This window comes from Ornithorhynchus anatinus, chromosome 12 (assembly GCF_004115215.2).
Source record: "Ornithorhynchus anatinus isolate Pmale09 chromosome 12, mOrnAna1.pri.v4, whole genome shotgun sequence".
Lineage (NCBI taxonomy): Eukaryota > Metazoa > Chordata > Mammalia > Monotremata > Ornithorhynchidae > Ornithorhynchus > Ornithorhynchus anatinus.
The window spans coordinates 42,075,998-42,090,144 of NC_041739.1; positions in this window are offsets into that span (position 1 = coordinate 42,075,998).

The following is a 14,147-nucleotide window of genomic DNA, read 5'->3' on the forward strand; positions in this document are numbered from 1 at the left end:
TCGGCGGCAGTGACGGGCATGGGTGTCGCTGAAGGAGGAGAAGAAGTACCATGTGGCCTGTGTGGGGAGGGGAGCAGGGGTCTCCCCCAAAATACCAAGGGGTTGGGGAAACACGGGGAGCTACGGTCAATTCCAAGCCCTGACAAGGTGAGTGTTCTCCAGTGGCAGCAGCTTCAGGAGCCACTGTTGGCTGCACTCTGGGGCTGGGGGATAGCCTGTGACACCCCAGTGTTGGAGTGTGTGGCAGGGAGCTGGAGCTTGCCATTCAGCCAGAAAATCATATTTATTGAGCACTTATTGTATGCAGAGTATTGCACTAAGCCCTTGGGATAGTACACTATAATAGACATATTCTCTGACCACAGTGAGATCACAGTGAGCGAGTTGGGCCCTAGGACTGGTAGTGGTTGGGTGGTGCCACATGCGGGCATGGAGATACCTGCCAAATCCTGTGGAGGTGGTGGTTCAGGCCCTCAGAGGGTGCAGGAGAGGAGAGGGGTTGGGGGAAGGGAAGAAACAGGGGAAAAATCCACCATGCAGCAGATGTTCTCTGGGCAAGGCTCCAGGTTTGGAGCAGCCTGGGGATTACCCAATGCAGCAAAGCCTCAATGCACCGGGCTCTGTCTTAGAGATCATGCAGGGCTCACCTCTCTAGAAAACCCTCCTAGTCTTCGGGTAAACCAGAGCAGACAGATAGGATAAGTAGACTCAAAGATGCTTGCAAGAAGTTTGGAGCTAAAAGAGAGTGTCCAAAGTGTACATGGCTGAGTCCAACTAAATAAGCTCCAAAAGACAGAGACCCAGGCTTAGTATTCAAGCATCTGCCCATCTGGGTACCATTTGGGACCCACTAATAAGCTCTCCTTCCCAACAACCCTGAAGTGCATATCCTGATATCCTTGTGGGCAAGGATAGCATCTACCAGCTCTATTGATCTGAACACACTCAAGTGCTTAGTATAATGCTCTACACAGAGTAAGTGCTCAACTAATACCTTTGGTTGAATGAATGATTTATTCTGTTCCTAACTGAAATGCCTGTCTTCTCAACTAGAGAAGCAGCATAGCCTAGTGGAAAGAGCAGGGGCCTGGGAGTCTTAAGGATCTGAGTTCTGATCCTGGCTCAGCCAATTGCTTGCTGTGAGACCTTGGGGAAGTCACTTAACATCCCTGTGCTGCAGTTTCCTCAACTGTAAAAGGAGGATTAAATACCTATTCTCCTTCCTATTTAGATTGTGAGCCCTATGTGGGAGAGGGACTGTGTTTCACTTAATTAAATGTACCTAACACAGATCTTAGAACAGTGTTTGACATATAGTGAGCACTTAACAAATACCATTAAAAAAATCAAAAACCACATGGTGTAGAGGATAGAGCATGGGCCTGGGAGTCAGAAGGTCATGGGTTCTAATGCTGTCTCTGTCACTTGTCTCCTGTGTGACCTTGGGCAAGTCACTCTACTTCTCAGTATCTCAGTTACCTCATCTGTAAAATAGGGATTGAGACTGTGAGCCCTCTGAGTAACAAGGATTGTGTCCAACCCGATTTGCATGTATCCACCCCAGTGCTTAACTCAATGCCTGGCACAAAAGAAGCACTTAACAAATACCACAATTATTGTTATAATTATTATTATATTGTAAGGTCCTTGAAGGCAGGGATAGTGCTTACCAAAACTACTGTAGCCTCTCAAGAGCTTAGTACAGTGCTCTGAACACAGTAAGCTCTCAATAGTTACAACTGATTGACTGATGATTGATTTTCTTATTTCTCTGTTCCCAACACCTCTGCAATGAGTGGTGGTAGCACATAGCTTTTACAGGGATTGTGCTGGTCTGGGACTGCAATGTAGGGTCAAATTGCATATGAGGTTTTGGATGGATTATGACTGTGTCTAGGCATCATAACAAATCTACCAGTCCCTAGCAACATACCCCCCCTTCCCCTGTCAGTATTATGACACAATCGGAAACCCTTTACCTGGACGCATCCATGCAGCCATGATGGAGGCTCTGGCTAAGTGTGAGGGCAGCCAAGGCCAGCCAGGACTGAGGAACAGGCTACCTTCCTGCATAGGCCAGCAGTGGCCACAGGACTTCCCAGCCCAGGACCACCTTACTGTGGAGGCAAAAGCCTTTCGGTGGGAAAAGTGGCCCCCATAATTTGGTTATTTAAATAAAAAGAAAGCAAACATGAGGCTTCTTGTTTTGTCTTTTGCTACAAGGGAGTAGGTGATATCAGTGCCCAATTCTCCTCTGCCCACCCCAAGGCTGGGGCCAGAGTGTCCAGAACCTGGCCAAGAGCCACAGGGACTTTTCTGCTATGAGGGGAGAGAAAATGAGGGCTTCCCCACTTCTGCCGCCACAGTGGAATCTGGGCTGAGAAGTGGGGAGGAGGACCTCAGTGCCCCCGTCCATGCTTGAATGGTCTCTCTGCCCCCAGACCAGTGGCCTGATCCCCCCTAAGGAGCCTGGGCAGAGTTGCTTCAGTTTGCTTCTGCCCCATAGTCCAGGGAGGGAAAACACATACGAACAACACTAGTGGAAAGTCCACGTCCCCCAGTCTGCATGCCCACAGTCGGCCTGGGTCCCTTCCGCCCGAGTTTCACAGAAAGTACATCCCCCTTTTACCCTGTGCTGCCCCTGTTGGGAAGATTGGTTATCTTGTAATATAAAATATGAAGGCAGTTAATCAGGAGCCATTATAAACTGCTAATTTGCTGAATCATCTTGAGGGATTTTGCTTGATTAACATGTTGTAGCACAAAATGAATCAGTCCGTCATGGAATCACAGGTCCCTGGTGTATAATAAATAACAAATACCAGGTAGGCGAAAAGGAACTAAGTAAACTGGGATGGAGGGGACTGTTTGGGGTGCATAGGTGGCAAGAGAATCTCTAGACAACATGGAGGGAAAGGGACAAGGGAAAAGAGTTTGATCTCCATTGTCATCTTTAGTAATTTTTACATACTTATAGGATATGGCTGTCACTTTGGGGCTGATTGTGGAGCTGAACCTATTTAACTACCTTATTCACTTGCATAATTACCTTCTTTGCATAATTTCTCCCTCCATGATTTTTGAGAAGGAAATAAAAAATTAATTTGGTCAGCAGAGATTTGGTGACTGCTGGGGTAGGAAGAGAAGAAGGATCAGATGCTCTAATGACACAAGTAGAGGATCGCACCAGGAAGGGAATATCTTCCCTGAGATATTTAAACTCTGTCTGGAGTAAGAAGAGGAGAAGGAAGGGAAGGTTAATTCAGTGAATTCCTATTGTATGCAGCATTTAAGAGAGGATAACAGAAGGACACAGTCTCAAATGCTCACTAGCTTTTTGTTCTCCCCTCTTTTCCTCCTTCTTTTTTTCTTCCTCTTATAATGACAATAATAATTATGGCATTTGTTAAGCACTTATTATGTGCCAAGAACTGTTCTAAGCACTTGGGTAGATACAAGTTAATTGAGTTGTCCCACGTAAGACTCACAGTCTTTATCTCCATTTTACAGATGAGGTAAATGAGGCCCAGAGAAGTTAAGTGACTTGCCCAAGGTCACACAGTGGACAAGTGGTGGAGCTGAGATTAGAACCCATGTCCTCTAACTACCAAGACTGTGCTCTTGCCATTAAGCCATGCTGCTTTTCATGCTGCTGCTTCTTTCCCCTACCCACTTCATTGCTAGCCTTGATTCTTATATGCTCAATTGATCAATCAGTGGTGTTTATTGAGTGATTCCTTGTGCACAGTAGAGTACTTAATGCTTGGAAAAGTGAAATAAAATATAGTTGGTAGGTGTGATCCCTATCTACTGGTAGCTTACAGTCTACTGTACACTTAATAGCCTCTGCCCTGTTTGGGGGTTGCCAAAATTGTGCAAAAAAGTGAGGCAATTATGCAAGTAAAATTTAATTAAGTTTATAGGAAATTTTATCTGAAGATATGGCCAGTCAAGAGGCATCCATATTTTCGAAGTAAATGTTTAAGATGTATTCTGGAGTACACCTGTTTACTTTTAAAAGGAAAGGTAATACTCCTCATCTATTGGTTACCAAAACACTAGTTGCTGGAAACCACATCATGAGTCAAAATGTCACAAGTTGGAACCATTTTCTCACAGGATAAATGTCATAAATGGAAAATTGGTTCCTGAATCAAGGATGAATATTCTATTTTTATCCAAATTACCCAAAATTGTGTACTTAATGTAATTATTAAATTACATTTGAGCATTGTTTTATAATGAGTTCTCACTCATGATTCCGTGACAGGATGGACCAATTTTATTTTATCAGAAATTAAATGAGCATGTCGACCCAGATCTCTCCTGGTTGTCCTGCCTCTCTGACCATTCTTTCTCAGTTTGTAATGTTGGCTTTTCCTCTGCCCTTTCACCATTTAATTGTGGGTGTCCCTCAAGGTTTTGTCTTGACCCCCCTCCTCTTCTCACTTAACACTCACTCCCTTGACTGATTGGTAATTCTGTCTAGAGATCAGATGGCTCCTCCACTTTACCAGCCTCTTCTATTACACTTCCATTCTCTTTTAATCATCCCCCTCTACTCTGATCCCATTTTCACCTTTTAACACTTCCTCCCCTTCCCCTACACCCCCACCCACCCAGTTTCCCACTCTCCCCAAATGCTCCTTCTCCATAATCCATGCCCCTGGAACTAATATCAGAAAGAAGGCTAAGGTTGTAAAATCAAAACTGATGTATGCAATAGCTGAAACAGCATGCAAATTTGTAACTATTTTATTTGTCTTTGAGCATAACTAGGGATGTTTGAATTGCAATTAATCAATCAAGAGTATTTACTGAGCAACGAATTGAGCACTACAGTAGTGAACATTATGTTAAATCCTTGGGAGAATGCAATAGAGTTAGGAGACAAGATCCCTGAACTAAAGGAATTTATAATCTAGCCACAGAGACAGACACTAAATTGCATTACAGGTACGAAGAAGCACTAGAATATAAAGGTATCTATATGAGTGGTACCAGATGCCGTATTTGTTAAGCACTTACCAAATGCTAAGCACTGTACTAAGTACTGAGATAGATATAAAATAATCAGGTCCCTCGTGGGACTCAGTCTAAGTAGGAGGGAGAAAAGGATGTGAGAATACCCAAATTCTTAGATGATGCAGAATTAATCAATCATTCAATGCATTTTATTTATTGAGTGCTTACTGTGAGCCGAGCACTGTACTAAGCTCGTTAGAGAGCTCAATCTAAAGATTAGGTATAGATGGCCCCTGTCCACAAGGAGTTTACAGACTAGGAGGGGAGACAGATTTTAAAATAAATTACAGAGGATATGTACATAAGTGCTGTGGGGCTTAGGGAAGGGGTGAATATCAAAGTGCTTAAGAGATGCAGACCCCAGTGTATAGTGTGCTTAAGACAGGAAAACAAGGGCTTAGCCATGAAAGAACTCTCAGTGAAAATATGATTTTAGTAGGGCTTTGAAAGGGGCGAAGAGGCAGAGGAGGGATGGACTGGAGAGGAAGAACTTTGAAAACAGGAACGGCCGGAAAAATAGACTCATATATTTTGCAAATCAAGGGCTAGTGTGCTAAAGTACCTAGAAAGGGATGCAAAAAAGTTTTTTTTTACTAATCCAAGAATAAAGGAGATGTAAACTATAGCCAGACTCCAAAAGGATATTCTGCCTGCGTACCTTGAAGAATTTTAAAATTCTGATTGCACACCTACTAACAAATAACATTTTAATGGGAGATACAGTTTTTAAAGAATGCAAGAAAGTAATTTCAATCATTTATTTAAAGACTACCACTGTAATATTTAAAACAGAAAACCCCAAAATATGTGACAAAGTTTCACTTCTTTAACCAACCTTCCCCTAAGCTTAAATAGGTGATAGAAATTTGATACCATGTGGGAATGCTCCCAAGAGAACTTCACTCCACCAGGATCAGGAGAGAAAAAAAGGAAAAAATTTGTGTCTGTACCCTCCCCACTGGACCTCTATTCTGCCCTGCTCTGGAACCTTGGCTCTGCTTGGGACTACCCTTTACCCCTTACTGTGATACTAAAAAGGAGTCAGTCAGTCCCTTTACTTCCTGCAAAATTTAGTTTCTCCTTTCCTTCTCAGCAAATCCCATGCTAACTTTAGAAAAGGCCTATGAATGTTTTGAAAACACACAACTCTCACCAAGGACTGACTGAAACAAAAACAGAAAGAGATGAGAACAATACAGAGTGAGTAGCGAAGTTTTATTTGAGAGGAACAAAGAGTGAGAACTGGACTCTAGTGGAAGAATAACAAGGGTAAGTAATAATAATAACAATAATAATGGTATTTGTTAAGAGCTTATTATGTACGAAGCCCTGCTCTAAGTGCTGGGGTAGATACAAGGTAATCAGGTTGTCCCACATGGGACTCAGAGTTTTAATCCCCATTTTATAGATGAGGTAACTGAGGCACAGAGAAGTTAAATGACTTGCCCAAAGTCACAGAGCTGATAAGTGGTGGAGCCAGGATTAGAAGCCACAACCTCTGACTCCCAAGTCCGTGCTCCTATGCCACGCTGCTTCTCTACTGGGAAGAGAGCTAATTGACTGCTTACAAGCCAATGATCAGGAGTTGCTGCTAGGTACAGTCAAAGGAATGGATAATATTTGAAGGTTTTTGATAATAATAATAATAATCTTGGCATTTGTTAAGTGCTTACTATGTACCAGACACTATACTAAGCACAAGGCAGGACACAAGCAAATTGTGTTGGACATAGTCTCTGTCCCACATGGGGCTCACAGTCTCAATCCCCTTTATACAGATGAGGTAACTGAGGCCCAGAGAAGTGGAGTGACTTGCCCAAGGTCACACAGCGGACAAGTGGTAGAGCTGGGATTAGAAATCATGAGCTTCTGGTTCCCAGGTCGGTGCTCTATCCATTACACCATGCTGCTTCTCAAAGAGATAGGTGTGCAGAATGAAGCTTTAGAAAAATGACCTGAACCACAGAGTTAAATGTGGACTGGAAAGAGGAGAGACAATACAAGTTTATTCATTCATTCATTCATTCATTCATAGTATTTTTTGAGCACTTACTATGTGCAGAGCACTGTACTAAGCACTTGGAATGTACAATTTGTCAACAGATAGAGACAATCCCTGCCCAATGACAGGCTCACAGTCTAAATGGGGGAGACAGACAGCAAAGCAAAACAGAAGAAAGCAAAAACAAGCCAACATCATCGAGATGAATAGAATCAAGGGGATGTACACCTAATTAACAAAATAAATAAGGTAATAAATAATATATGCAAATGAGCACAGTGCTGAGGGAAGGGGAATGGGGAGGAGCAGAGGGGAGGGGAGGGGGAGCAGAGGGAACAGGGGCTCAGTCTGGGAAGGCCTCTTGGAGGAGGTGAGCTCTCAGTAGGGCTTTGAAGAGGGGAAGAGAGTTAGTGTGGCAGACGTGAGGAGGGAGGGCATTCCAGGACAGCGGTAGGATGTTTGACGGTGGGATAGGCGTGATCGGGGGACAGTGAGGAGGTGAGCGGCAGAGGAGTAGAGTGTATGGGGTGAGCAGTAGAAAGAGAGAAGGGAGGTGAGGTAGAAGGGGGCAAGGTGATGGAGAGCTTTGAAGCCAAGAGTGAGGAATTTTTGTTTCTTGCGGAGGTTGATAGGCAACCACTGGAGGTTTTTAAGAAGGGGAGTGAGATGCCCAGAGCGTTTCTGTAGGAAGATGATCCAGGCAGCGGAATGAAGAATAGACTGGAGTGGGGAGAGACAGGAGGAAGGGAGATCCGAAAGGAGGCGGACACAATAATCCAGTCGGGATATTATAAGAGATTGTACCAGCATGATAGTTGTTTGGATGGAGAGGAAAAGGAGGATCTTGGCGATATTGTGAAGGTAATAATAATAATAATAATAATGTTGGTATTTGTTAAGCGCTTACTATGTGCAGAGCACTGTTCTAAGCGCTGGGGTAGACACAGGGTCATCAGGTTGTCCCACATGGGGCTCACAGTCTTAATCCCCATTTTACAGATGAGGTAACTGAGGCACAGAGAAGTGAAGTGACTTGCCCACAGTCACACAGCTGACAAGTGGCAGAGCTGGGATTCGAACTCATGACCTCTGACTCCAAAGCCCGGGCTTTTTCCACTGAACCACGCTGCTTCTCAAGGTGAGACCGGCAGGTGTTGGTGACAGATTGGATGTGTGGCATGAATGAGAGAGCTGAGTCAAGGATGACACCAAGGTTGCGGGCCTGTGAGATGGGAAGGATGGTTGGGCAGACATCCAGGTGAAGACGTCCTGGAAGCAGGAAGTGATAGGAGCCTGGAGGGAGGAGGAAAGAACAGGGGAGGAGATGTAGATTTGGGGTGTCATCTGCATAGAGATGATAGTTGAAGCTGTGGGAGCGAATGAGTTCACTAAAAGAGTGAGTATAAATGGAGAACAGAAGAGGGCTGAGAATTGACCCTTGAGGAAACCCTACAGTTAGTGGACGGGAGGGAGAGGAGGAGCCCTTGAAGGAGACCAAGAATGAATGGCCAGAAATATAAGAGGAGAGCCAGGAGAGGACAGAGTCCGTGAAGCCAAGGTGAGATAAAGTGTGGAGGAGAAGGAGATGGTCGACAGTATCAAAGGCAGCTGAGAGGTCGAGAAGGATTAGGATAGAGTATGAGCCATTGGATTTAGCTAGAAGGAGGTCATGGGTGACCTTTGAGAGGGCAGTTTTGGTGGAGTGGGGGGGACAGAAGCCAGATTGGAGGCGGTCCAGAAGATAGTTGGAGTTGAGGAATTCAAGGCAGCGAGTGTAGACTACTCGTTCTAGGAGTTTGGAAAGGAAGGGTAGGAGGGAGATAGGACGATAACTGGAAGGGGAAGTGGGGTAGAGAGAGGGTTTTTTTTAGGATGGGGGAGACTTGGGCATGTTTGAAGGCAGAGGGGAAGAAACCACTGGAGAATGAGTGGTTAAAGATAGAAGGTAAGGAGGGGAGGAAGGAAGGGGCAATAGTTTTTATAAGGTGAGCGGGAATGGGGTCCGAAGCACAAGTGGAGGGATTGGCACTTGCGAGGAGGGAAGAGATCTCCTCTGAGGATACAGCAGGGAAGGATGGGAAAGTAGGTGAGAGGGTTGGGAGTGGGAGGGAGATGGAGACCTTGGAAACAGAAGGTTCTAATCCCAGCTCTGCCAGTTGTCTGCCCAGCTCTGCCACTTGTCTGTTGTGTGATCTTGGGCAAGTCACTTCACTTCTCTGGGCTTCGTTCCCTCATCTATAAAATGGGGATTAAGACTGTGAGGCCTTTGTGGGACAGGAACTGTGTCCAACCTGATTATCTTGTATGTACCCCAGTGCTTCGAACAGTGCCTGGCACACAGTCATCCCTTATCAAATACCATCGTTATTATTACTAGGTTAGAAACAGTTTCTGTCCCTCTGTCTGCTCACATTCTTAATCCCCATTTTGCAGATGAGGGAACTGAGGCCCCCAAGGAGTTAAGTGACTTGTCCAAGGTCACACAGCAGATATGTGGAAGATCCAGGATTAGATCCCATGGCCTTCTGACTCCCAGGTCCGTGCTGCACTAAGACACACTGCTACTAATGGATTCCTGTCAGACTAAATGGAAACACCTGACATTCCACTTGGATGAACTTCATAACTCCTCATTATTCTTAATTTCTAGGAAGTCTTTTCTATATTTCTTTCATGAGATTCTATCACAAGATGCTACCACTGCTTATCAATGCATACCCAAACTACTAAATTGCCTAATGACAGTATCAGATCTGATAAGCCTGTTTTCCTACCCTAGCACTTAGCACAAAGTGAATTCTAGATAATGAACTACACTAACCATAAAGAATCAACTCTTTCTCTGATTTAATAATGATAAATGATCAATTGGACAATTTTCCGTTGTCCCATTTCACTTATGATAGAGGAAAGCTGCTTCTTTGCCCACTCGAGGGCACTGTTGTAGCACAAATCAAGATGACAGCTGAATTTCCTGACCTAAAAACAGAAAAACCCTAGGAAATAAAGGGAAATTTCCAGTAATGTGCAAGGAAAACATAAAATACAAAATTAGCACATTTTTATATAGAATGGCCTTTTCAACATTTTCCTTTAGGTAACATTTTAGTTTGCTATCCACCAAAAACTTGGCCACAGCATACTCTGGTCAGCTTGAGCTAAGCCCCAGCAAGACAAACTGCTCCTGACCTGAAGTCCCTTCTGTACCATGAAGTCAAACTAAATTTGTGGGCAGAAATTCTCATATTTTGGTACTTTAACAAGATGATCATTTTTTGGTGTCTTTACAGACTATTCCCATTTGGCTTGCCTAGCGAAGAGATGGGGGCAGGAAAAAGAGGCAAGATAGAACAGGGTCCTGTCCTCTCTGTTACAGAACCTTCCCCTATCCCCTCCAGGAGCCACCCAATTACTCCCCACAATAACAATTATGATATTTGCTCAGTCCTTACTCTATGCCAAGCACTTGTCTAAACATGGCATAGTGGATAGACCATGGGCCTGGGAGTCAGAAGGTCATGGGTTCTAATCCTTGCTCTGCCACTTATTTGCTGGGTGACCTTGTGCAGATCACTTCACTTCTCTGTGCCTTAGTTACCTCATCTGGAAAATGTGGATTAAGACTGTGAGCCCCATGTGAAACAGGGATTGTAACCAACACGATTTGCTTGTCTCCACCCTAGTGCTTAGTACAGTGCCTGGCACATGTAAGCACTTAACAAATACCACAGTTATTATTATTATTGTTGCTACCATAAGCACTGGGGTAATCAATCAATTATATTTATTGAACACTTACTGCAGGAAGAGCAATGTACAGAGAACCTGGGAGAGTACAGTGTAATAGTTGTTAGACATGTTCCCTTCCTACAGTGAGCTTACAGTCTGAGGAGGAGACAGAGATTAATATAAATAAATAAATCGCAGATATTACATAAGTGCTGTGAAGATGAGGGAGGGATGAGTAAAGAGTCAAATCCATATACAAGGGCAATGCAGAAGGAGGTGAGAGAAGAGGAAATGAATGCTTAGTTGGGGAAGGCCTCTAGAAGGAGATTCCTTGTAATTAGTCTTTCAGGTTGGAAAAGTGATTGTCAGGAAGTTGGCACGGGGCTAGCAGTAAGAAATATGGGTTAAGGTTCAGCAAATAGCTTTGCATTAGAGGAGCAAAGTGTGTGGGCTGGGTTTTAGTAGGAAAGCAGTAGGGTAAGGTAGGAGGGGGCAAGGCGATTGTGTGCTTTAAGGCCTATTTTAAGGAGTTTCTCTGTGATGTGGAGATGGATGAGCAGCCACTAGAGGTTATTAAGGAATGGGGAAACATGGACTGACTGAGTGGTTTTCCAGAAAAAGTGATTTGGGCAACAAATATGAAGTATGGACTGAATTAGAGAGAGATAGGAGGCTGGGAATTCAGCAAAGAGGCAGATGTAGTAATCAAGATGTGGTAGTACAAATTCTTGGTTTAATGTGGTAGCAGTTTGGATGGAGAGGAAAGGGTGAATTTTACTGTTATTGCGAAGGTTGGAATGAAAGGAATTTGTAACATTTAATATGTGGGCTGAATTAAAGTGATGAGTCGAGGACAATGCCAAGGTTATGGGTTTGTGAGACAGATGGGCTGGTTGGTGCTATCTACAGTGATGGGAAAGTCAGGGAAGGTCAGGGGTTGGTTGGGAAGGCGATTTCTGTTTTGGACATTTTAAGTGTGAGGTCTTGACAGAACATGCAAATACAGATGTCCTGAAGGGAGGAGGAAATATGAAACTGCAAAAGAGAAAGATCAGGATTGGACATGCAGAGAAGCAGCATGGCTCAGTGGAAAGAGTCCGGGCTTGGGAGTCAGAGGTCATGGGTACTAATCCCGGCTCCACTGCTTGCCAGCTGGGTAACCTTGGGTGAGTCACTTCACTTCTCTGTGCCTCAGTTACCTCTTCTGTAAAATGGGGATGAAAACTGTGAGCTCCACGTGGGACATCCTGATCAGCTTGTATCCCCCCCAGCGCTTAGAACAGTGCTTTGCACATAGTAAGCACTTAACAAATACCATTATTGTTATTATTATTTGGGAATCAACCACATAGAGATCACTACCGTGAAAGTGAATGAGTTCTCTAAGGGAGTGGGTGATGGTGGAAAATAGAAGAGGACCCAGAACTGAGATATGAGGGACTCTTACAGTTAAGAGGTAGGAGGCAGAGGAGAAGCCTGCAAAAGAGCCTGAGAGAACCAGGAAAAGACAGTGTCATTGAAGCTATGGTTGGATAATGTTACCAGGAGAAAGAGATGGTCAATAGTGTCGAATGCAGCTGAGAAATTAAGGAGGATTAGGATGGAATAGAAGCCATTGGATTTAGCAAGAAGGTGATCATTTATGACCTTTGAGAGGGTCTTTTTGTTGGAATGAAGGTGGTAGAACAAGATTGGAGGGTTCAAGGAGAGAATTGGAGGAGAGAAAGTGGAGGCAGTGGATGTAGACAACTTGCTCAAGAAGTTTAGAGAGGAATGGTAACAGAGAGGTGGGGTGATAATTGGATGGAGCCATAAGATCAATGGAGGGGTTTTTTTAGGATGGGGAAACATGAACATGCTTGAAAGCATTAGGGAAGAAGCCACTGAAAAGTCAACAGTTGAAAATGGTGGTCATGAGGGAAAAAGGGAGGGAGTTAGCCAATTCTATTTATTGAGTCCTCACTGTGTGCAGAGCTTGGGAGAACACAATATGACAATATAATAGACACTTGCCCTGTCCACATCAAGCTTACAGTCTAGAGGGGTAGACAGACAAAAATATAAATAAATAAATTTAGAGATATGTACATAAGTGGTGTGGTGCTGGGAGGGGGCGATGAATAAAGGGAGCAAGTCAAGGTGATACAGAAGGGAGTGGGAGAGGAAGCAAGGAGGCCTCAGTCATGGAAAGCCATGTGAAGGAGACATGTCTTCAATAAGGTTTTGAAGGTGGGGAGAATAATTGTCGGGTATGAAGAGGTGTTCCAGGCCAGAGGCAGGAGGTGGGCAAGAGGTCATCATCGAGGTAAAAAAAGATTGAGATACAGTGTGTAGGTTGGCATTAGATGAGGGAAGTGTGTGGGCTGGTTTGTAGTAGAAGACTAGTGAAGTGAGGTAAGAGGGACTAAGGTTTTTGAGTGTTTTAAAACCAATATTAAGGAGTTTCTGTTTGATGTGGAGGTGGATGGGCAACCACTGAAGGTTCTTAAGGAGTGGGGAAATATGGCCTGAAAGTTTTTATAATTTTTATAGAGTGAAGTATGGACTGGAGTGGGGAGAGACAGGAGGCTGAGAGGCCAGCATGGAGTCTGATACAGAAATCAAGGAGGGATTCGATAATGTTTGGATTAATGTGGTAGCAGTTTGTAAGAAGACGAAAGGGTGCATTTTAGCTATGTTGGGAAGGTCAAACAACAGGATTTAGTAATGTAGTGAATATGTGGGTTGAATGAGCGAGAGGAGTCAAGGACAATGATATGCGGGTTGAGTAAGAGAGAGGAGTCAAGGACGATGCCAAGGTTATGGGATTGTGAGATAGGAAGGATGGGGTGTAGTCTACTGTGATGAGAAAGTCAGGGGAAGGATAGGTTTGGGTGGGAACAGTTCTGTTTTACACATGTTAAATTTGAAGTGACAGTGGGACATTGGAGGCAGGAGGAAATGAGAGACTGTAGAGAAGGAGAAAGATCAGGGCTGGAGTTGTAGATTTGGAAACCATCCACATAGAGGTAGTTGTTGAAGCCATGTGAGCATATGAGTTTTGCAAGGGAGTGGATGTAGATGGGAAAGTAGAAGGGGACCTAGAACTGAATCTTTAGGGACACCCATAGTTAGGGTTCAGGAGACAGAGGAGGAGCCCTTGAAAGAGACTTGACAATGAGCAGCAAGAGAAATAGGAGAACCAGGAGAGGACATTATCAGTGAAGCCGAGGTTGGATAATGTTTCCAGGAGAAGGGGATGGTCGAAAAGAATTAGGATGGAGTAGAGGCCATTGGATTTGGCAGCAAGAAAATCGCTGGTAACCTCTGAGGGAATGATTCCTGTGGATTGAAGGGGATAGAAGCCAATTTTGAATAATAATAATGATGGTATTTGTTAAGCAATTACTAT